Consider the following 25,168-nt stretch of genomic DNA (forward strand, 5'->3'; position numbering starts at 1 on the left):
TGAAAGACTCCAGTCGTGCAGACGTGCCTTCTCACATGCCGGACACTAGTGGCTTGATCTAATGGATTTGGACAGAGGAGCTTAAAGCAACATCCTCCATTCACTTCCTTCTTGTTTTACCCTTTTAAATCGGAGAGAGGTTGAGGCATGAATTTGTGATAATTTATTTTACTTTTTTTGTGTGTTAATTTTATTCCTATTCAAATTCAAAAATACAAATCCATTACTTTTATTTAAATTTGAAAAATAAAAATTTTTTAAAGATTTCATTTTATTTATTTTTAAACATATTTATTTATTTTCTTTTTAGTTGGACAATAAAAATTGATTTTTTTTTGCCTTTTTGTGTATATATATATATATAGATTTTTTATTGTTATATATATTTATTTATATATTTAACTTTTGCTTATATATTTATATTAATATATATATATATATAGATTTTTTATTGTTATATACCTAATATTATAAGGTAATTTTTTTTTACCTTTTATTTATATATTTAACTTTTGCTTATATATTTATTTTAATTATTAAGAATCAGTTGTTTAAACAAGTATTTTACTTTTAATCAATTTTTGAGATTTTATATTTTAATAAGTTTTTTTTGTTAACTTTGTTAACAAATGGACGCCAACCAATTGCCCTGAGACAACCTTAGTGAGTGCGCTTTAATATATGTACAATCAGGGAGTGAGTGAAGTAGCACCTGGGGAGGCTTGTGTGTGTGTGTGTTTAAACTCTTGAGCAAGAGAGTTAGAGAGAGCAGCAAAGGGAGGGCTTTCTGTCCTAATGGACTATTTACCACCGGCGAACAAAGAGAAAATTCAAGGCGTCCACACGGGAGCTTCATAGTTACTTAAAAATCTGCAAGCGCTCGTGTATGAATCCGGCCAAACGCTTCTGTTTATTTTCAGAAGTAACCACTCATTTAGATCTGAGTACGAGTTTACGCATGAAGCTGAAAACTAGTCAGCCCGTCAGGGCGGTTTACCACTCGTCTCTCAGCGAGCTCTGCGCTGTGTAATTTCGTGAGAAGACAGACACATAGACCTCCCCTTCACATTCCCTGATCTAATTTGTTTGCCGGGTGACAGCAACACATCTGGAATTGTGGATGCTTGTTGCTTTTTCCTAATGTGATGGCTTTTGAATCTAACTGTCCCTTGAAAGATGGATTTTTATGAGTTTGTGTTCCTTGGCAATACGCTAAATAACCTCGCAGAAGTGTCGCAGGGTTTGAGGTTTCACAAGCCTGCCAAATATGGATGAATGGCAAAGTAAACAGCTATGCAGGGCTTGCCACAGGGCAATCTCTCAATGAAATTGAGCGTTCCTGCCTCGCATCGAAAGGCTTTTACTTTCTTCTTGTGCTGTTTATAATGTTAAATAATGGTTTGGAAGGCAGTTATCTCTTAAACAACTGTTTAACAGCGGAGGCTTGTAATGTTTTACTGCGTCAAACAGCACAGATTACTCTGGAATCCCTTGATGAGATGATATAAGAAAATGTTTATTGGCGTACTATAAACTGATCAAAACCTCTCCTAACAATATGTGTAACTCTATTGAAAAAAAGAAAAAAAGTGAAAGTCATGTGACATACAGCAAAGTATGGTGACTCAGATTTTGTGCATTTAACCCATCCAAAGTGCACACACACACACCGTGAACACACACCCGGAGCAGTGGGCAACCATTTATGCTGCGGCGCCCTGGGAGCAGTTGGGGGTTGGGTGCTTTGCTCATGGGCACCTCAGTCATGGTATTCCAACCCAAACACTCAAACAAATTGATGGTGTCTAAAGTCTTAAAGGGGCCAAACAATATTCCACAACTTCCCTGACTTCACTGTGGCTGAAACCCATTACATTTCCTTTGTGAGTCATTGTTGAATTGGTTGAAACAGTAAAATACATTTAAATTCAGTTGTTTTTATAGTCAAAGAGGGTTTGGTTACAGTCATTCTGTGATTTCTGCTTGTTTTCACCCCTCAAGTCTCAAAACTTGTAAAATAGTCTCATCCGAAAGTAGCAGAGTGCTAAAATGGCACCCGGCAAATTGAAGTCAAGGTTTTTTTTGTCTGCTAGTAGAGAGAGGCTGTCAGCTGATGGAGTGTGTGTGTGTGTGTGTGTCTGAAGGAAAAGTAAATGGGGGTGGAAGTGGCTGGTGTCTGTTGAAGGGAAGCACGAGTGTTTGTTCCCAATGGCAGGCATCAGAGTGTGAATATGAAAAAAAAAAAAAACGGGTGAGAAAAGGCAATGGCTGCAGAGATTAACCTCCACTTTTAGGCACTCCGGACTACTGTTATTTTGTATCACTTTGAAAGGGCAGTATGGTTTCCTCAAAGACACAGGGAAGAACGTGTTTTAGTATAACTAGTGGAATAAATCCTCTCTATCCCTGAAATGGCGTGAAAGATTATGTTTAATTTCTTCATGCTGTTTTTACTGCTCGATAACTCGTCGAACCTTATACCAGAGAACATTTGCTTTTGAATGTTTCTCTTTTTTTCTTTCTCCCTTCCGCTTGTCTGCTGATCCCTGGTGAATGCATTAAATGAAGTTACTAGATATGAGTGCTTAAGGGGCCAGGGCCTCCCAGGCTTGCCAAGGTGCTCAGAAGCTTGGCTCAATCAACCATGTCATCTTTTCTTTCTTGTCGTTTTTTTATTTTTTTGTTGTTTCAGCTATTGGCTGACTTATTAGTATGGCAGGGCACTTTAAGTCTTCAATAACATCACTAAAAGACAATCAGGCAGGAGGAGGCATAATAAATCAGACACGTACATCTAATTCTTTTGTTAAAATTCATCAAATCAGTAAGGAGGAGGGATTTTATTGCTTACAATAAAGCACTTATACCCTTTCCCACCTTTTAATCATCAAATATAAAATGTTTAGCATCTTATCAAATTATAAAGGCTTGTTCACACTGAGGACAATGATGACAAAAAAATAGTTTAAATATTGTTCTAAATAGAAAAAAAAAGTCAAATCAGTCAAATTATTTTTACTTTGTTTATTGAGTTTTTCTTTTTCACCCAACAAACATAAGGATACTGTTAAACGCAGGGCACAAGACTCTGCCTTTCTCTGTCTTCTTTGAAGCTCCTATGAAAAAACAAGACAGAAAATACTGTCAAGTTCAAAAGTATGATGAATAAATATTAATGGTAACACTTTACAATAAGATGTCATTTGTTAACATTAATGTATTAACTAACATGACTGAACAATGAGCAATACATTTATTACATTAATCTTTGTTAATGTTAATAAAAATTGAGTTATTCTTTGTTCATGTTAGTTCACAGTGCATTAATATTTTCAAACACAGCTTGTGATTTTAATAATGCATTAGTTAATGCTGGAATTAACATGAACTAAGATTAATAAATGCTGTGGAAATATTGTTCATTATTATTTATGTTATTTATATATGTTAAAGGGGTCGTATGATGTGATTTCAAATTTTCCTTTCTCTTTGGAGTGTTACAAGCTCTTGGTGAATAAAGAAGATCTGCAAAGTTGCAAAGACTGAAGTCTCAAATCCAAAGAGATATTCTTTATCAAAGTTGAGAATTGTCCATGCCCCCCCTGAAATGGCTTGTTCTAACACACCCCCACATATCTACGTCAGTATGTGGGAAAGTTTGCATAACGCCACCCAGATGTTAATGCAAAGAAAGAAGGCGTACCTTTTATTCTCATTGTAGTATTGTTGTTGCCGTCGCTGCCATGTTGTATACATGCTGTGCGTTTCACTATGAAAGCAAAACTACTTTGTTTGGCCCTACAAAAGAGGATGATATACGCTTTGTCATACCTGGCTGATCCGTGCTGGTCGCTGAGGAAATACATCAACTTTGCACTGTGGATCACAGAATGCGCTTTCACCGTGGACGAAGCGGAGTCCAGCCCGGGGTCATCACATGTTGTTGCCACATGCACAAGGTACGCTCCTTCATAGAATCCGCCTCAAGCCGCCCGCCTCTGCTCACTCAAGCCGGCCGCGGTTCGTTGAAAAAGTGAAACTACTTTGTTTTTGCCTTCCAAACGAAGACATGACTAGAATGTTTCATGTTTATATCACGTTTATAATGGATTTTATGTTTATGTTTTATCGCTCCGGTCGGACAAGGCATCACAATTTGTTAAGAAGGATGACCGCAGATGAGAGATTAAGTGCATGGTACTGCGACCAACTTAACATTTTATGGAGTTTAATGTAGCAATGTGGTCACTCAGTTTTTCAAGATCAGTTTTTATCGTGTAACTGTTAATATATTTGAACAAAGAAATAAAGTGTTACTACACACAGGCTGTATTGATTGCAAATAGAAAAATAAGACGAGTAAAGAAAATGCAGTACTTATTAAAATAATCACCCTTAACTTAAATATATGAACACAGAAAACTGCTGTTAACAGGTTAATATAACGTTTCCCATTCTATGACTAGTAAAATAATGGCAACTTACTCTGAAGAACACTGCTGTCCTCGGAGTAGCTGCAAGCACTGCATCCACTTCTTGTGGGACAGCTGTCAGCGATAAGGCACAATGCTGCCACCTGGGCCCTCAACCGGGTACTGGAGCTGGAGTATTTACATGTGGTGTTATCATAAGAGAACTGTTCATTTTAAATATTGCGGTTATCGCTAATACCGGTATATCGTCACACACTAAATTAACACGATATCGATAAATGTTGCTTTGAATATCACGGTTATCGTCAATACCGGTATATTGCGACACCCCTAGTGTGGCTGCTAATATAGGCTTCATTATACTTATCTTTACCGTTATCGTTCTTAGTATGAATGGGCCATAATTCTTGAAGGAATAATCTGGCTTTCATACGAATTAGGTTCAACTGACTGCATTTAATGTTGAGTTCCACAGAAATTTATTTAAACTCATCTCTTGTTTTCAAAATGGGGTCAATTTTTAGAGAATTTAAAAGCAGAAATGTGAAGCTTATAATTTTATTTAAAAAAAAACATACATTTTCATGTTTTTCCACACTAAAAGCTTAACACAAATATTGTTTACATCTTGTGGCAATTGTCTTGCATCGGCTATGGGGATAAAGATGACAACTCCCATGATTCCACACTCAGTCATGGCATCGTCAAACTATGCCTTTGTTTCTTTGTTTGTTTTGAATACGCGCCCTCTACCCCCCCTAGAGACAAAAAAAGTATTGAATGCACTTTAATTCTTGTCATCTCAGGCTATAAACCCTTCAATAATACACTGGTGTAAAGGGGTCAGGGTACAGTAGCTGAGGCATTGTGATGGGTATTGAATGCAGAGCAGAACTGAATAGACACAGTCAGCTTCCCAGATACAAGCTTAGGCCTGTAGAATGCTTTGCTTGTAACTGCACCGGTTGTCTCCTTTCATTATTGGTTCATGGTGCCCAACTTGACAGGGCCATGTGATAAACAGAGGAGCTGTGAAATCCTGGAGGTGGAGTTCTCGTCTGCCTGTTAATGGGATCTCATCTGCTGTTGCGAATGCCTGCGGAACAGCCATCTGAGTGCATGAAATGCAAAGCATTCACAATTTTGGTGCTCTTTTTGGTGTACATTTTCTCCCAACGCTCAGCTTGTGTTTTGTGTGCCACTGTCTGAACACTGAGCAGTTTAGACTGTGCATTAGTTGAGAATTTATTAACGCCATAAGAGTAGTTTTGATTGTTACTGAGTGCATTTTGTGAAATACCCGTCGTATACATATGCATATTTGTTTTACAGTGCCAAACATGAACGTCAATGATCCAGAGGAAATCTTTGTTTGCACATAACATTATGATGATTTAATATTCCTCGAACAAATCTATCTTCTACAATCTATACATTGTTCATGCATTCCCCACGCGGCTCGCGATCACGCACCTTCCATCGCGATTCATTTCTGAGCACTAATTAACCACCATGCCAAATGCATTGTTGTGTATTTTTCTCATGAGCCAGAGTAGCTAATCTCCCATTGGCTGATAGCAATGATTGGTATCTCTTTGAAAACTGCATTCTCTAAATATCTTCCCTGTGCACAGCGTAGATCTCGCATAAGCAGGTGACTCAGGTTTCCTGTTGGGCACATTGTAAGTGCTATCAGGGCGGCTCGGGGAGATAAATATGGATGCACTTGAGTAAATGTAATAAATACGCCTGAATGTGAAGCTCAAACGCTTTCCAAGAGGGGAGGAGGAAAGCCTGCTGGGGTGTGAGTGTGTGTCTGTGTGTGTGTAAGCGTGTACTTGTGGGTGCATGGCAGAGCTAAGGATTGTCAGGAGAAACAGAAGTCACACTGTCTCTGGCTCCCCTGGAGCTGGAAAGCGTTTGCCAGCACTGGGATCACTAGGGACACCTCCTCCTTTTGAAAACCTGACAGGCTACATGGTTTGCAGCACAATAAAGGGCCCGCAGTACACCAAACTCACTTCCTATTGATCTTAGCTGCCTCCGCAAATATAACGTTGGTGAGGAGAAAATCCTTATTACTGTTTTTACTGTTTTTTTTTATTACTGTTTTTTTTTTTATGTTGGTTTATAAGATTTTGGGATATTCTACAATGTAACATTTCATTAGTATTTCTCATTTCTTTTGTCTGTTAAGTTTAAATATACATAAACTATGCAATTCGTGCAATAAAATACTGCTATAATGAACTTTTTTTTTTAATAAGCTGAATTAAAAGCCTTTTTTTTCTGTATTTATTTATTATTTTATAGTGGCCTAAACTCAAAAAATCTCTTGTTGGTGTAACTGAAAAAAAAGGAAGGAAAAAAAGTGGGTTAAATGGATAAACAAATATGCAGGAACCCATTTGAGACAAGTCATGTGACAAATCATCCATTAACGCACGCCTTTAGAGCACATGATTGTGAGGTCACTTGTGTATACATTGTATACATTACGTATTACTATGTATACATTATATATTATATGTTTAAGTAGACATACACATTCAGTTTATTTATACAAGGTTTTTCGTCACATTGATATTTTTAATAAAAAGTTAAAGTTAAATGGCACAGCTCTAAAAACAAAAACAAAAAAACTTTTTTGTTCATGACCTATGAAAGTATTTTTTCTTTAAAAATGAGTTTGAAAAGTTCAAATGTGTATTCAATGTGCAAGGAAAGTATTTTAGTACTTGATTAGACCACTTGGTATATTTTCACTTTTCAGTATCATTAAATTAAATATTTGCAGAAAATGGAGTAAAGGGTTTTCGGAAATGTATGAAAGCAACATGAATACAAAGATTACCACGTTTTTAAAATATTTAACTTTTTTCACTTATGACAGTGCTTTTGTTGTTAAATTAATTATTTCTATTCTGTATAGAATCACAAAATCCGTTTTGATTCTTGAAACAGCAGCAAAGAAGTTATTTTTGAATGCACATTCGTGAATACATGCTGCATCCATGTTGGGCGGGGGGAAACGGAGTAATTAATTCATTATGTGAATATGCAAATGAGAACGAGAGCACCAGCACACAATGTATATGTAATTTTCACTGGTTGTTTTGTTCTCAGCCTCAGTCATTTGGCAGCGAAGCACGGCAATAAAAACTGGGCGTTCATTATTGGACACTGAAAATCAATAGCCGGAATCTGTGGTTTATTGAAACGGTAGGAGCATGCTTTTTGGCGTGTTTTCTGTGATTATCTATTTGTTATTATCTGTGCTGCTGGAGGTGGAGTCGTCAGAATGCACATTAATATTCCGTACAGCCGCCGTGTGAATCTGGATTCAACGTCTTGCTTACCGATGCAGTTTCTTTACCGACCATATCTCCACGGTTTACTATCAATCACGACTCCAGTCCGATCATTTGCCGTCGGTAATCATTAGAATCCAGTCCGTGTTTTTGTTTTGCTCGCTTTTCAGAAGTTGTGTGTGTGTTTGTGTGTGGTGGAGGGGGGGTAATTCTCCTTTACTAGTGTCTGAATAAAGAAAGACTAGGTCAGCCATGAGGATGCGTCTGTTGAACAGCTGAGGAAGAGGAAGAGGAGGAGAATAGAGAGAGCGAACGTGCTGTGTGTGCATATGAAAGAAAGCGCGAGGAGAGAGCGAGGGAGCGCGTGAGTGTGAGAGCGCGCGCGCGCGCGTGTGAAAAAGGAAGCGGAGTCTGTAAACGCCGAACTCACTGATTTCCTACCCTCCACAAACTCAAGCTTTCGGAGTTATCACAAGGCGAAAGGGAGGAGGGGAACCGCAGACGTTCAGAAAACGAGTCCCCGGGCGGTCCGAATGCGAATAAATTAGTAAAGCGAGGTCGTCTTTTGTTGAGGCATTTGCCCTGTTTCTCCTCTGTATGGACAGCGGCTCTCTACGTGATAGTGCTCAGCCCTCGGCTTCTTGGTTTTTGGCCCAGGCCGAGAAGTTCGGCAGGGTCATTTTCAACGAACAGACGTGGACTTGTGTTTGAAGTTGTTTGCAGCAGCCCGATAGGAACTTAGATCATCATACTGGCGGGTGAGTAGTGCCTTGGCGACATTGGCTGTGTTCTAAAAGAAGGAAGACTGAGGGAGTCTAGAGGGCTTGCGGTCTGTTTGGAAGGTAAATGGGGGGATATAAATGGAATGTTGGCAATTGCTACATGCTCATAAGTTGAAAGCAGCGGTCTGTTTTTTTTATTGCATGTTTCACTTTTGCTCTTGCTGTTGGAAGAGAGGAGCACTATGTAATCTTTCTAGTATGCTTTATGGCTTTCTAGTAAGTAGACTATCAAGTTTCAGCTATCTAACTTGCATCTTCCGTGAAGAAGTTCTCTGTTTGTTTCCATTTTACTAAGTGAGGAACTCAAGCATTAAGTGAATTATTAATGCTCGGGTAGCAGAATAAATGGTGCATTTAGAATTGGAGGTGCTGAGGAGCTTCAGTACATTAAGAATGCTGTTTATCTCAGTGTTTATCTTTATCAAATAACATCACAACAGTGCATTTGCAGTGACTGCAACCCTCACATGTTGGAAGAGACCTTTTGTTTACTGAAAACCCTGGGAGCAGGGGAGGAGAGCTTTTGGTAGACCTGCCTGACCAGTTGGAGTCTGCTATGGGACAGCCAAGTCTGCCTAACTTCCCTTTGTTAACTTGAAACACTTGAACCATGGCCCATGATGTGAACAAATATGGCCGGTTATGGTCCTTCCTAGCATGTAATAATGTGTTTGTGGTGAAGACCAAAGGGACATGCCTGTTTTGTTGGGGTACACTCTTTTGTTTTTTTTTGCAGCAGTGCCATATAAGTACCATTTTTGGGTCAGTGATCGTTTCTTTAAAAAATACGTTTTTTTTTCTTAGTATGATAAACATTTTAATAATCTAAAGAACCGTTTGTACAATTGAAAGGTTTATGGATGTTAAATGTTCTTCATGGAACCATAGTTATTTTTAGGAGTGTAAGCTGGAAAAGACTTGTCTGAAACCGTTTTTGTTTCACAGCCGGCCTTATCTGATCTCGTTCTCCATGCTGTGCTTGTGGAGGAAGCATCTTGTATATCCTCTTTGGTTTATTGGTCTTACTTGAATTTCATGTGACTGTTGAGTTCCTGGGGTAACATTAAAAAAAAAAGAGAAGAAGCTATTTGTGTTAAGAAGGGCCTACTCTTTTGTGGAGGGCCGTACACACCGGGACGAATATCGGCGCGCGTTATTCGCCAGCGTTTTTTCAACGTGTTTTTTGTGTTCACCCCCAAGCGATTTTCGCTGACGATGAGCCGAGTGAACATGCAAATTCATTCCCTGAAATTAGATGCCGCTTAATGTAAAAACAGAAATACTAGAAATACTAGTTCTCTTTTATCAAGATTTTTGTAATCGCTGTCGCGTTTGTCATATAGTTCTTTGTGTTCCGACACCAACGAGACAAGTAACTCTACATTCATCTTGCCTTGCATCTTCTTCGTCTTATTTCTTCCCGGCAGTGTAGACGCTACTTGGCGTATATCTTCTTCGCCGTTACGTATGTGTGCTCAGCAAGACAGTTTTGTGTTTGAGCGCCCCCAAGTTGTGTTTTACTGGAACTTCAGAAGCTCCAAACACGTGTGCAAAAGCGCCATTCTCATTGGTCGTATAGTTTTTGACGCGGTGCGTCAAACCAAAAAAAAACGAACCCGAGGCGTTTTTTTAAAAAATGACGCTTTTACGCGTGGCGTTTTTCGCGTCGGTGTGCACACTCACATTGGCGCCCTTTCCTAGTCACGAGGCATTAAACGTCAGCGAATATCGCGCGCGAAATTAATAACGGCCTACTCTTTTGTGTAAGAGAAGAAGCTATTTGTGTTAAGAAGGGCCTACTCTTTTGTGGCCAGAAGTGATCGTCCCATCCCCCCACACTGGGATGTTTTTCATCTCCAGTTGTGAAACAAGATGTTAATTGATGTATCCAAAGCTTTGAGGTGGTCAATCACACTCTGCTAGTAGTTTTGTGGGTTTTCCCAAATTCGCTGTCACACCGAAAACACAAAGATTAGGATTAAACGTCACAAAAAGATAGCATTGACCAGGCTGGAAACATATAGACATCAGTAATCTGTAATCATAACAACTATGTGCAGAGTATCTGTCCTAATCCTTTGGTTCATAGAAAATGGAGATCGTGAGAGAGAGAAGAAAAGCTTTTATAAACCCCCGTTACACATGCCATGGCTTTGAGGGTAGCCTGAGGTGAAAGAAATCAAACATTTAGTGAAGCGTCTCCTGCAGAGGAACTAAAGACTACAGCAAGGAACAGAATGTTTTCATAGTCTTTTGTTACACTCAGGGAAACCTGTTTGAGCTAGATTACTTTAAAATACACGGACGCCAAGTTTAATATTTGAACACAGCCTGTCCATGTTTGTAGCACTCGTACGCCATTCGAATACATCTAATTAGGTTGTGTTCGATGTTTCCACACGTCCTCCTTGTCATCTCTAGTGAATGACTGTGCTCTCTTGCTCTTTTTAAATGACTTGTGAAGGCTGTGTTTAATATTCTCGTTATTATACATCTGAGTGCCGGGCCTTCATTTGCAGCATGTGGGTGTATGATTAACTGTGTCATCCTTCTCCCTTAACAACTGCTTGCCTCTTTGCTTGAGCAGCGGAGAATGGCTACTAAATGTTTAATGCCTAAGCGCACAGTGACATTTGGCCTTTGTGTTTTCTCTGCAAAATAAGGTGGTGTTCGTTCTTTTGCGTTAAATAGAATTACCCACAGCTCTGTGTGTTATCCTCCACGTTAAAAGCATCAAACGGCGATACTCTGATCAAAGGCGGTGTGGCAGGGCTGGCGGAGGGGTTTCTTCATAGAGTGTGCTGTAGCGGATCAGTTGGTGTGTTGTGGCTGCTGGAAGTTTGACGGGGCTTGGGAAGGCATGTTATTTAATCTGCTCGCATGATGGAACTGGCTGGTGTTACGCCGCATGTCTTTTCTCCTCTGTTTGCCGAGAGAGGCCTTAACGGTGGCACATCCGGGCCGAGGTATGCAATGTTATGCTTTTCAGGTTGGGCTTTGTCTCTGCAAACTTGTAGGTAGACTCTCCTTTGTTTACAAGAATGTGTTGGCACTTTCTCCTTGATTATAGATACAGTAACCACAGGCGCCTGCTCATAGCCCTAGTGACAAAGAGACCTGACACTGTCAAACTATAAACAGCTCAAGCAGCTGAGTCGTCTGAATGCTTCTGTAGCAGCAAGCACTAAAAGCAGATTGATATCTGTCTGGTAATAGGCTCGTCTTTGTTTGACTCATTCCTCAGACTTCACAGGTACACGGTATGGTGTTTCAGCAACACTCTCTTTGTCTTATTTGTTGTTCATTCCTCTGTTTATTCTGCACATGCCAGAAGGTAGTTCATCTGTAGCTGTTGAACTTAATCTGATAAACCTGGATCGGTCAATTTATGCATTAAACATACGTCTTGTGCAAGAATCGGGATTGTTGATGTCAAATAAATGTAAACCTGAGGAGCGCGAGAAGTTAATGGGTGTAATTGAAACTGATATTTTTTTAATAAGCCCTAAAGCACCTGAGCCCTTTGCTCGAGATGTCTCGCACATGTTAAGTGAGAGGGGACATCTGGACCTGTTAATTCAGCACATGGTCATAAAGTGAGGTTGGGGGTCCCACAGGCCCCACTGTTTTCCTGTTCTGTTAGTGATGTCAGATGTAGTCTCTTATCCTTTTTATGCCTGCACACCCTTACTAGTATTTGCTCTGTCCTTGTCCTTGTAGAGAAACACTCGCTATGGTGATAAACATATTTAAAAAATGCAGTCCTCACTCAAGTGCTTTCATCTTGAAAAGCATGCATTGGATCGAAGCTTTTTTTGCTTAGAAAGAATCCACATTTCTTAGACTGCTGGAATGGAACACAATTTGTTACTGCTGCTCCTCCAATGATTCCTAAACATCTCTTTTTGCTATATGTGTGTTATGGAAATTGTCATTTATTTTATTCATCTTCATTCCATTCCTATGCAGTGTTGTTTTCTTTCTTACATGAAACACAAAAGGCAGCAGAATGCCTTTTTTCAGCTTGTTTTTTTCTTTATGTCAAGCTCAAATATACAAGTAAAAGTGTCTTAGGGTGCTTTCACACCTGTAGATCAATTGCTTTTTTCCGAAACAGGGATTACAATTATAACAATGTTGCTTTTTATTCTAGGTGCGGTTCGCTTTCACACAGCAAAGTTTCTAAACAGACCAAAATTGTTAATACAAGTCACATGCAAGTAAACTGTACTCTCACTGGTCAAAGTTCCATGGTTTATTTTCCGGAATTCCACTCATAGCTGTCATCCGTCAGGATGGAAGCACAACAGCTTTGAGGGCTTAATGTGTTATTTTTTTTTTTTGTTTTATATATATAGTACAGAAAGTACAGATGTTCCTCTCGTTGATAGCAGCGAATGCAGCGAGAGCTTGATGGGGCAACGTGGAATGAAAAAGTTTTTTGTAGTAGTCATGGCAGTAGAGGAGGAGCAACTATATTGACATGTGAATAATCCCGCCCACTCTAAAGCGATACTAAACGGTTTTGCAGTGGAAACGCAAACCGTGCCGAGCCATATCGTACTGAGCTGTGCCAGGCCAAGTTGTACCACGCAGTGTAAAAGCGCCATTAGTAGTCCAGTGGTTCTCAAACTTTCTGACTTCAAGGCCCCTTTGTCTGAGACAATATTCAAAGGCCCTTCATCTAAGCTGCAATCAAACTCCAAAAAATGACAATTTAATGTTGTATAGATTTTTTTTTTTGTATTTTGTTTCTGTAAAATAATATAATAAATTTAATATTAATATAATTTAATTTTTAATACTTACTGGGGCCGCTGTAGGGCCCTTGCCTCCTGGTTGAGAACCACTGTTATAGTAGTCCATACAAATAGTGAGCAAAATTTGAAGTCCTTTAAAGGTGTATGACAACTTTTGACACCATTTAAGTTCTTCCCTCTGCCGTGATTCTTAAATATAAATTGTAATTGCATTCAATTTAGGAATGGCACCTGGAAATGCTACTCTAAGTTTGATGTCATCAGTTCTTGTGTGTCAGATGGGCGATCACAATGTTTTAAAATGGAATTGCAAGTGATATTTCAGAGCAGTGGTGGAGAGGAAGAATATCAGTCACAAATGACAATTTTACTCTGTTCCTCACTGAATAGTCTGTTGCTCACCAGTCATACAGACAAATTTTGATGAACCTTTTTTGCATTTTTTCTAGCTTGTCAATTAAAATGAATCACCCTCTTTCATTTTATGGAAAAGCTGCCTAATAGCACTCTGCCTGAGATCTCTTTTTGTGTTTCTGAAGAAAGGAAATATTGTTGAAATAGCTGAGTATTGGTGAGTAAATTGACAATTTTAAATTTTGGGCAAACTATTCTTATAAATTAGCTTTTTACTATAAGAGGACAACCGAAGCGCTCAACCTAAAGTCCCCACTCCTCTCTAGAAACAGCTTTATAGCCAGTTTATAGCTACTAGGTGTGAGACTGAGGAGCAGAATCTAATTTCTGACTTCAAAACTATCACAAAGCTGTGACGAATTGTGGTGGGTGGACAAGCATTCGAGATCACCACATTACAGTCACATTACACTGTTAGTAAGGGCCAATTGAACTAAATCTATCCTATAAACTAAAGCCACTATTGTTAGATGAGGAGATGCATGGGAATGCTGGAGACATGAGCCAAGACAAGTCATATGTATTCAGAAGGCAGGCATGTTGGTTTTCCTTCAGTAGAATTGTTCATTTAAAAGTATTTCATTTAATAATGGACTAATCAGCTCTTTTGAGGCAGATAGCGATTATCTTGCAGCTACATTGGATGTCCCCGGACGGGGATTTGTTGAAAATTTTTTCCAGGTGATGAGTTGTCTTTGTGTGACACAATATGCATATTGTTCTGTAAAAACTAGGCCTGCTGTTGTTGAATAATGCTAGCTTTGATGGATCAAGCTATATCTCTCTGAGATCAAATAAACCTTTAGTGCAGTCTCGCTGCTGGCAGAATAAAATGGCACTCTAGACTTTCACTCCTTGACTCATCCTGATAATGTATAAATAGTTTCATTTTCAAGTAGTCGAATATAGGCTATTTAAATGTATGTGTCCAGAAACGTTTGTGGCTGCAAAAATAATTACCTCATCCAGAGAAATATGAGTGCATGAGGGAAAAGGTTAAGAATCAAGTTATATGCATGTAATGAAAAACCATATGATGACAATCATGCAGGCTTACCTGGTTGACAGATCATAGGAAAAACATGGTATTTCAGTGTTACAAAGGGATTTTGTTAAACAATGTTTGTGCCCTATCCCTCAACATCTCACATCCTTTTGGAATGTTCCATGGCTGGAAAGTCACCTTGAACACAGCTGATAGGATGGCCGAGGTGTGAGCCTGTGAGTACTTTTGAGGGTTGGGTTACGTCCCAGTCGTGCCTAGTTTGACTCTGTTCAGATGTCTCTGCTTTGTGCTTTAAAGACAAGGCAGCAGAAGCTCTTAAATTTCTCTTCTTGGCTCATGGTTGTTGTTCACATGCTTTTGTTGGAGAACCATTGAGCTCATGGAACCTCCATCAGCGGTTCTTCAGTTGCTCCAGTATATACATTAATGTTTAAAAGTTTGGGATCGATAAGATTTTTATATTTTTTATTTATTAACTGATTCATTTGAAAGTGACTGTGTAGACATTTATAATGTTACAAAATATTACTTTTTCAGATAAATGCGGTTACTTTTGAGCTTTCTATTTGTTAAAGGTGACCTATTATTAGGGCTGGTTATCGAGAGTGATTTTTTTTTTTTGGCACTGACCGAATTGCCTCGATATCATTGAGTATTGAAAAACCTCTTGTCGTTTGGTACCAAACTTCGATACCTAAGGGGTTAATCTCATCAATGTTAGTGAGCCAATATGTCTGCAGCACTAGTATGGTGTTATTTTAATGACAAATGTCGAAAATGCATTATTGTAGTGCAAAAGCACATTAATATAATGCGTGAGCATGAATCTCTGCGCTCACATGTGGATTTCCTTTGCTCTCGCACAAAACCGGACGTGCACTCTCAGGTATACGCTGCTCTAGATATTAACGCCATGTACACTAGATTTATTCGACTTGAAGCTGCACTGATCAACCAATGTTTGACATCAGAGTACAGCGAGAGTGATTCAAAAGCATATGGAGCATCTGCTCTCTATAGAACACAAAATAAATAAATGGAAAACACAGAATTTAGGGGAAAATAAAGTGAATTTTATGGGGCCCTAAATTAAAAGTTGGCTTGAAAGAATTTATGGAAAAAAACAAACAAGTTATGTTTACTTGGATTCTCAAAGCATTTCCTTCCATAATAATGGTAAATGAATATTGTGATTAAATATTGATATGATATGGAAAGAAATATTGTCATAATATTTCTGGCTGTATCACCCAGCCCTAATTTTACATTTTATCATGAAAAGTGCAGAAAATGTAAATGAAAGAAAGGGTAAAATCAAAAAATTAAAAATAAAATACAGACAGGGCAAAAATTGGGCTAGTTTTCATTCATTTTCGGGTTGGTTTTGAGTAAGCTTTGGGTTGGAATTTTTTCTGGGACATGGCAACCCTGCTCACATGTGAGGCTATAGTGTGAAGTGTCCCAACATCCATAGATGTAAGGCTGTGTTTACACTGGTGCGTTTTTGTTTTAAAAGGCATTTTAAAATGAAAACAATCATCGTCCATACTGGCTTTTACACTGCGTTTCAGAAAAGATTGTCCAAAGTTCACAACCGAAAACGCTGTAGCATCATGCTGTAGCAATAAGATTTATATTCCGCTTTTACTCACTTTAAATCTCCATCGAGTGTTTGTAATAACTTCTGATTGCCTTTTACATCAAGCTCATCTGCATTTCTCATGTAAACACCTTGTATTAATATGAAAATAGGCAGAATCTCATGAAAATCACATACAAATCATATACTGTCGTAATCGTGTGTTTACGTTTCATCCATAAAAATGAAATCTGTAATGCTTATCAATAAATCAGTGGAAAATGAATAGAAAGGATGATTTTGTCAGAGCTATGCGTTAAAACTAATGAACACGCACTAGTGTAAACGTAGCCTAAAAGATTTGGTAACCGAAAACTATCTGAACTTTATTAAAACTGTTTGCACTGATTTATTGTGTTGGTTATATTTTGTTCCTTTGTGCTATTTCTGTTCCTTCCTTTCCCGAGTATGATGTCATAATAGGGATAAATCTGGAACCGCTTGTTTGGAGAGACTGTTTATGAATTATTGGGATTATTAAAAAAATGAGTGGGTGGATTTTTACCATTATAGGCTGTTTTTTTTTCACACACTGCGGCCTCACAACTGTGTTCAAACACCTTATAAAAGTTATATTTTTACATAATAGGTCACCTTTAAAGAATCCTGAAAAAATATAAATATTTTATTCACAAAAATATAAACCCACAACTGTTTTCAATATTGATAATGATTAGAGAGTTTCTTGAGCACAAAATTAGCATTTTAGAATGATTTCTAAAGGATCATGTGACACTGAAGCTGTCATCACAAGAATTATTTACATTTTAAAATATATTCAAATAGAAAAAGTTTGTAATATTTCATATTACGGTGTAGTGTCATCAAAAAAATGTAATGCATGTCTGTCAGGCATCTATTTGCGTGCATCTATACTCCAGTAAAGTGCAAGCAAGGTAAGAAAAAAAGACAGAACTAAAACAGATATTGTAGTGATCATCTTTGTCCTGTTTTTGACTTGATTACTCCTCAAGGTATTTTTGATGTAAACATTTTTTTTGGAATACACCATCTGTCTTTATCTCCAACTTTAAGTAGGCCAGCCTCAGCACAGGGGTCAATAGCGTGGCCTGTAGGGAATTGTGACTGACTTGTTTGATGTCAAAAGATCAGTTCTCTGAAGCTGCCTAATTAACCTTTTTACAAGAATTTCTTGTGCTTGTTTTCTATTTATAATGTGGTGTTTGCTAACCTTTCCTTTGAAATCTGCCATGCTCCATTACGTTTCGAAAACAGTTGCTGAAAGAGCAATAAACAAATGGAATTATTTTCAAAATAGCCTCTGTTTTTTTGCCACAATATTATCATGTGAAAGAACCATCATTGGAATTGCTTAGGAACAGGAATGAGTAACTTGAACATGGACGCCCTTCACTTCTCATTACAGTGTTTGGCGAAAAAAAGACAAATGCTAACTCATGCCCGCCGGCCTGTGTTTTAAATTAAGTAATTGAGATCTTGTGCTTAGACATCTTGAGTTTCTTGTTTTGATCTCTGTTAATGTTTCTACGAGGTGAACAAAGCGGGTTGCGGGTCTCACCACCTGCAAACCATTTTTACTTTTAGTCACCCGAGATGAAAAAAAGAAACGGATGACACGTTTGAAACTTACAAAGGCACCGTGTGACATGCTTGTGCTTTCAGATCTTATTTTGGTGAGTAAACATTTAATGCAAGTGTATCACAGCTTTATTTATGCATTAAATCTGCTGTGGGCTCTGAATTATACATTAGCCAGTAAATAATGCATCAGCCTCCATTCCTCAGTGATTATCGGCCAAGATACTAATGGCAATTTTACTGATGATATCCTCGTTGATTGTTCTGGCTAGGTTAGTATCTGTTCCTGAAGATATTTTCTGCTACTATTGTGATTGAATGCGATTTGAGTAATGGACATGTCACTGAGTGTTTTTTGTTTTGTTTTTGTTTTATCTCCTGTGGTTGAATGCCCCATCAATAGAATGGATGTAGGTATGGATTTTCTACACGTTATCCTAGTGAGGGAGGGCTAGAATTATGAACAGTTTGTCACTTTTAAGAGGCTTTGCACATAATTATTGCAGGGCGGCATTTTTCCTTTTAACTTGACCTCTGTTTTAACCTGTGCGACTAGGCTGGTGTCATAAGAGCTATTGACACCTTTGATTTGATCCACTTCATTTGTCATCTCTTGCTCAGGAATAATTACAGCAGTGGCAGGCTGCGCCCTAGGGAGCGCTCAAGCTTATGACCTTTTTGTTCCCTTAAACATGAGCCAGAGACAAAGGCGCAGAAGAGCGGGAGTTGTGATTAGGAAAATAATGGCTCTGACAAGTTAGAGATTAAATTGTAAACAGGCCCCGAGACATATCAATACTTGCTGAGGTAATTGATTTTGCTACCGCAGTTCCACTGACCGTAACCGGCTGTTAACGGCGTATTAATGAACGGGGGATTTCAAATCGAGGTTAAAACCTCACCGTACACTGAGACCTTTGCTGTTTGTTTACCCTTGTCGAAGCGAGCCGCGTATTTGTTGTAGGCTTTCACATCATCTTTGATTACAATAAATCGATGAGACCTGAATGGTAACGTTTGAAGATGACAAGCTTGTTGTGCTCTATGTCATTGGGAGGACAAAGAGGAGCGGAGGGGGGTGGAAACACAAACTGTGGTCATAGAATCAGCTCAGTGCTCCTGTTCTTCATCAGGGTGAAGTGGCTCCATCAGAGCGGGAGGGAAATTATACTCTATTGTGGCAATACACCACAATCCCACTCCAGTCGCCATTAAGCGGAGCAGAGCTATTGAATATTTGCATTCCCACTTGATAGCCCCACTTTCTCTCAGGGATAGCATGGTGAGTGCATCCATTTGGAGATATTTGAAACTCTCTCTTTTCCTTATCACATCTTGATTGGTTGTGTTTGCGTGAATCTTTGAGTGTATTATTAGATTCTATTGTATTTACTGTAGTGGAAAAAGTCTGTATGTGTCTCTGCACGTCAGCGCCACGGGGTCATGCCGAATCATGGCTGCTGCAGGGTCACAGTGCGGTTCACCGCCGGGCCGGTGTTAGTCATCTGTGTGACACATCAGTTAAATACAACATGATCTCTCCATTCATTTCAAAACTGGATTACACTGGTCGGGCTGCTCTACAATGCACTACAGCCGTTCTTCTGGTTTAACACAGACATTATGAAAGTAATACAATAGTGCTTGCCTAATAGTAGTTTCAGTACACAGTGCAGTAACTGTTAAGTACACACAGATGCAAATGATGTGCTGAGAGGTTGGGTAAAGTCGTGTGAATGATTAATGTAATGTGTGTGTGTGTGTGTGTCTACAGTTAAAAGATATTTTTCTGTCCTCTTTGTGGATGGAAGTGCAGCTGGCTGTGTGTGAACTTGGATATTCACTTAACGTTTATTAGGTGTCTTTTCTTGTGTTGTGAAGAGCTCCCAGTCCATATGTAGGCTCCATTTGGAATTTAGCCTGTCTGATTTGAGCTGCCATTCCTCCGGCAGGCCGTTCCCTATTGAGCCCTAAAAAAGATGTTTTTGTTGTCCGTCCAAGAATACCGATGAAGTACCATAGGTCAGCCCTAAAAGCTTTTTGAAGCATGCAGAGTCCACTAGAGATGCATTCACACCCAACATCAACCACCCACAAAGGCTGAGGCATGAAATCTTTTCATCATTATATGCTTTAAGATGCCAAATTCAACCCGAGCCAAACACTCACACAAGCAGCAGCAAGCAGAGGTGCTGCTTAAATTTATGTTTGATTTGCTACAAACACCAATTCCATATTTGGAAAGCTAAATCTCCTATTTTGTTTTAGTCTGAGTTATAATGTTGTGTGTCAGTGATACAAAGAGCTCTGGGATGCTGAAATTCCCCTGGCCCACCCCCTTTAACCTTCTCTACAAAGGAAGGAGTCTTCCTCAAATCAAGTTATTTCATCCCTTTGGTTTTTAAAAAAGATTTCTCTGCTGATAAAACCAGCAGAGAGTCTTTCCTTTGGGAATGTGGGCACTGTTTCAGACCTGTCTTGTGCCGATTAAAGGAGCGCTTGTAGATAATCCATTCAAATAAAAACCTCTGTTGCATATGGGGGGAAATAGAGGGTTGGAAATGGGTGGGGGGTTGAAAAATTTGGATTCCTAAGTGCTTATCACCTCAGTACAATCCACCACTCCAAAAGGATAAATATTTAATGATGGGGAAGCTGAAATAGAGCCCTTACAGACTGGGTAGAAATGGATCTGCTATTTATACGCTATACAGTTCCATAAAGCAGTGGAACGGTTAGACAGCCCAAGGTTATTAGTGTATGTGCTGTTGATTCATCCATGTGTTTGTTTTTCTAAGAATCACCTTGTATATTTAAAGGGAAGGTGGCGTTGTTCTTAAGCACTGGCTTGTAAAATGACTGTGGCCTGAATTGAAGTGTTGTAAGATTATCCTAATATTTGTCTGATTCCTTAAACAATTTGTCGATGGACAAAGCTCACAGTCTTGAGTGTTTCGGACTAGTGAATATATAATCTTGTGATTTTTCACACTCCCAGTGGCTAGAATAGTTAATGGTTAATTTTTTTTTTTTTTACTAAGCTCTACTTTTTTTTTTTTTTTTTTTTTTTTTTTTTGCAACTGTAGCACAGATTCACCAGGGATCTACTAAAGAAACGGTGGATACATTAAATTTCCACTTGTATTAAATTAAACTAGTTGAGTCATGGGATTGTATGGAGACCATGAGGAATGTTTTGGAGAGTGGCAGTGTTTTGACAGTTGTGCGTCACTATTTCTACAGGTCAGTCAAATGTCATTGGAAGTGGAGCGGTGCAGCCGTTGGCTCTTGATCCAAGTTGTTGGCTCTTGATCCGTTGTTTATACTCGCAATGATTTGGGCCATTTCTGTGTAATCGAACATATTCCAAAACGCTCGCCGAATGAACACAATGGATTACATTGTGGACAGAATGTTTCCATTGTGGAGATGCAACTCTCCCAGGCACTTCTGAACGGCTGGATTAGATTACCAACCCCTTTTCATGGCCGGTTTAGATGACTGCTGATCAATGGGGCTCTTAGCTTCAAATCTAATTTGTTTTTGGGCATACTTGGTAATGCTGATCACAGATTATTCCTATATAAAATTAATCAGGATACTGATGTATTTTTTCCAGAGCGTTTGGATTCTCATAGACATTAATTACTTTGATTCCACATTCATTATTGAATTTTTGATCTGCTGTTGCTGCAGAGGGTTAGAGATGTACAACATGCGATGGCTCCGCAGAGCCATGTGTTATCTTTGCTGAAAAAAACATCTTTTTTTTTTCAGAAGATAAGACAGAATGCAAACATTTTTTTTTTTTTCAGAAGATAAAAAAAAAGCAAACAAGAATGGGTTTGTTTTTTCAGAAGATAAGAACAGAATGGGAACAAAAATGGGTGGCTTGGTGTTGGTGACTTTACTGTGCAATAATACGACTAGCTGTGGGGAAAAATCAAAATCGAACAAAGAATCTTTTTGAATGGGATTTCAGTCTCATTTTTTGCTTGAACCAGTGTTGCCAAGTCTGCGGTTGTTTTTTGAAAGCGAAACTCTGATTTAGTAAGTCTGCTTGTCAAACCCGACAAAAAACGTATAGTCCTCACATTCTCTCCTGTCATACTGTTAGCAGGATGGCTAAGGGGACGCTACGGGTAGAAGGGAGCGCTTCGTTTAATAGTGTGATGTCCCATGAGGGAAACTGGACTGTTATCTGCGTAAAGGAGCCTGGCTGAAAGAAAATCTGTGTAAAAGATGGGAGAAGGAAAGATGGGAGGGTCCACATTTCATTTCAGCCGAGCTTTTTATTAGCTCTGCCCAGTATGCAGTTTAGACGAAAATACAGTTGCTCAGCAGTCAATGGACTACTCATTTAGACTGACACATGTGTATGCACTTGGATGAATGTTTCTCTGTGCTGAACATGCTTGCTCTGTTTATGAGCTTACCCATGCATTTGCAAGCTATTTTAGCTTGGACGCACACAAACCTTCCCCCCGAGGTTCATTTCTTGCCGTGCTGTGGAAGGAATTGTAAAGCCCGCTAAACAGCACAAAGCCTGTGAATGTGTTGCCGTGATCATTGCACCCTGTTAAAACCTGTAAAATACAGTGTAGTTTTCAGATTTGGCTCTCTTGGGACACAGAGCTTGCATTTCCCAAATGAGGATATTTAAAAAGAAGTGGCAGGAATTCCGGTTCTCTAATTTGGAAAATTGTAACAGTGTTTTTTACTTCCAGCTCTAATAAAGGCAATTTGTGGCTTTTTTTTTGTCAGGATATTTAAAGGGATCGTTCACACAAAAATGAAAAACCTGTGTCTTTTGTAGAACAAAGAAGATATTCTGAAATGTTTTTTTTTTTTTTTTTTGTTAATGCAATTAAAATCAGTGGTGTCCAATCTTGTTTTGAACTGCAGTGGGTTTCTTTTTTTCTTTATTGGCAGGCCATGTGACCCAATACATGTGAACATGCCAAAATTTTGTTAAATTATTTATATTCATAAACTTAAAATCTCAGGGGGTGCTTAAAGTAAATATTTTAGTTCAAAGGGGTTCAGTTGACAAAAAAGGTTTGGGATTGGATGCTATCCATCAGCTCTTTACAATAACATAGTATAAACTGGTGCCTCTGTGAAATGGTTTTACTTTAAATGTGTTTGCTGGACTAGAAAAGCCACATTGCTTGAACGGCAGACCCCCGCTCCCCTCGCCCACCTCCTACCGTGCTTTGTTGTAAAACACCAGGGTGATTTAAGAGTGTGCATTGTGTTAACATACCAAAAAGCAGTGAGCGGTAATCTAATATATTACGGTTGTTTTTCAGAAAAGATGAAAAATCATCAGGCTTGTGTTTTCTGGAAGCCTTGCAACACTATCAGTTAGGGATAAAGTCTGCATTTCACACATGAATGCGTTACAAGTTAATCTCCCGCCTGCCACTGTACACTGCTTTAAACACAACCCTGAACCCAGAGAGCAGTGGCAGCCTATTGTTTAGATGCCTCCCTCTGGTAAAAAAACATGATTTTTTTTTCTAAACAGCTGCTCTTTTGCGTCACTATATGTTTAAAATAAAAAGCAGAAAGTATGGTGTGTGTATAGATTGATAAGTGCACTCTCTTCCTGGGAGCTGCACGGCACACTAAAACAGCAGAATGGTAATGGTTCTAGTCGATGCATGTTTTATGAGCTGTCCAGAATGAGAGGGAAGCTCTGATCCTGCTTGTTTCAGCAGCGTTTTCATTACCCTCCAGTCACTTCCCCTCCGGCCTGCCACTCCAAGGCATGGAAACAATCTCAAATCATTTAGACTCCATACTGCTTCAGCAGTAGAGAAAGCTGATTTGATATTCCTCCAAACATTCGTCCTGTCTTAAAGATGTCAAAGAGGACAAAGATTTGACACTGTAGGTGCTCCCGGGCAGTCTTTTTTTTTTTTTTTTTTTTTTTTTTGGTCTGCTTTAAATAAACAACAGTTTTGTGTGGCCAGTAGTGGAAATAGGACTAGAGAATTTATATTTATATTTGAGCCGAGTTGCCTTAAATGAAGAGGTGGAGTAACAAAGAGGGTGTTATTTAGACTAGAGCCTCTTAAAGACAGTCGGGCTATGGGTTTGGAGAGGTGGCTGATCCAGAAACAAAAGCTGTTCCTAATTAGAGGTAATACCGTCCTGTGGTATCTGGGGTGGAGGTGCTTTTGGCAGAGCCGTTACGCGTGTTTTTGAATGCCCGGCTTGTTCGCGAGACCATCTGCCGCTGGTTGCCAGTGTTCCAAATTTAAAAAAAAAAGCCACCGCCAGATAACTAAATAATTTAGTCTGGAAATGGTCTGACGCATTGACCTAATGGCATCGCCGCTGCGGCCTCATCATCTTTAACCTTATGTTCTCGAAGATGAGTTTGGAATAACGTTGCACTGAGAATAAATGAGGTCCTGAACAATAAGCCTGAGCTGAGATCTGTCCTCCAGGCCTTGTGTTTCATGTGATGATTAGTGGGGGGGAGCGTGACGCAGAGCTGAGCCCCCCTCTCTGTGGGTGTCTGTCAGGACCAGTGCTTCCCTGAGACCTCCCTGCTTTCACTGTGAATGAGGCTCAGGCTGAGCTACCATGAGGCATTTGATCAACTGAATACTTTTAGATGTCTTCTTTTAGGGGCCGTTTACACTACACCGTTTTCAGCCAAAAACGGGAAACTTTTTATGCGTTTTGCCTGTTCATTTACACGACAATGGCGTATTTTTGAAAACGGGTTTCAAAGTGCACATTTTTGAAAACGGCACCGTTATCATTTCCATGTAAAACATGAATCTTTGAAAACGGTGATGTCGTTTGTTTGTGTGTGTGTGTGTGTAGTATGTGTTAGGTATGTAGATATGTGCAGTACATGTCGATTTTAAAGGCAAGCACGAACAAACATACAGCAATGGCGGAGTACATGGTACTGTTGTTGCTGGTTAAGAGTTTGCTAATGCTTCTTCTGCAAAGTATGGATTTATTTCACCAATATTATAACCAACAGCAGAGATGCATCGTATACAACATATAATCGTCACTTCCCTACAGGTACTGTTTACTAACGAGGTGACAGGGCCAACTACTGGCCTGGCATATGTAATACAGCATTTTTGGTAGTTTTTGCGGATGTGTGTAAATGCGAATAGTTTTAAAAATGTTGTCGTATATACGTGAAACTTTTTAAAAACGCGTGGCAAAAACGTCACTTTTTGTCTACATCGTTGTCGTGTAAACGTAGCCTTAGATACAGAATTTTTT

At 39.1% G+C, this 25,168-nt stretch overlaps 1 protein-coding gene across 6 annotated transcripts in view; it reads left to right on the plus strand.

The window, feature by feature from the left end:
• LOC109055120 (arginine-glutamic acid dipeptide repeats protein-like) overlaps nucleotides 1–25,168 on the plus strand; it is a 155,201-nt gene that overhangs the window by 36,071 nt on the left and 93,962 nt on the right. Inside the window, exon 1 of one of the 6 annotated variants that reach the window (XM_042713153.1) lies at nucleotides 7,521–7,655. The exons of 2 other annotated variants lie outside the window; for them this stretch is intronic. The gene's annotated coding sequence lies outside the window, so the exon portion shown is untranslated. Of the gene's footprint in view, nucleotides 1–7,520; nucleotides 7,656–7,956; nucleotides 8,503–17,977; nucleotides 18,001–25,168 lie in introns of those variants that run through there. 3 more of the 6 variants (XM_042713155.1, XM_042713150.1, XM_042713154.1) reach the window with 3 other exon arrangements.

This window comes from Cyprinus carpio, chromosome A23 (genome assembly GCF_018340385.1).
Source record: "Cyprinus carpio isolate SPL01 chromosome A23, ASM1834038v1, whole genome shotgun sequence".
NCBI classification, from domain to species: Eukaryota; Metazoa; Chordata; class Actinopteri; order Cypriniformes; family Cyprinidae; genus Cyprinus; species Cyprinus carpio.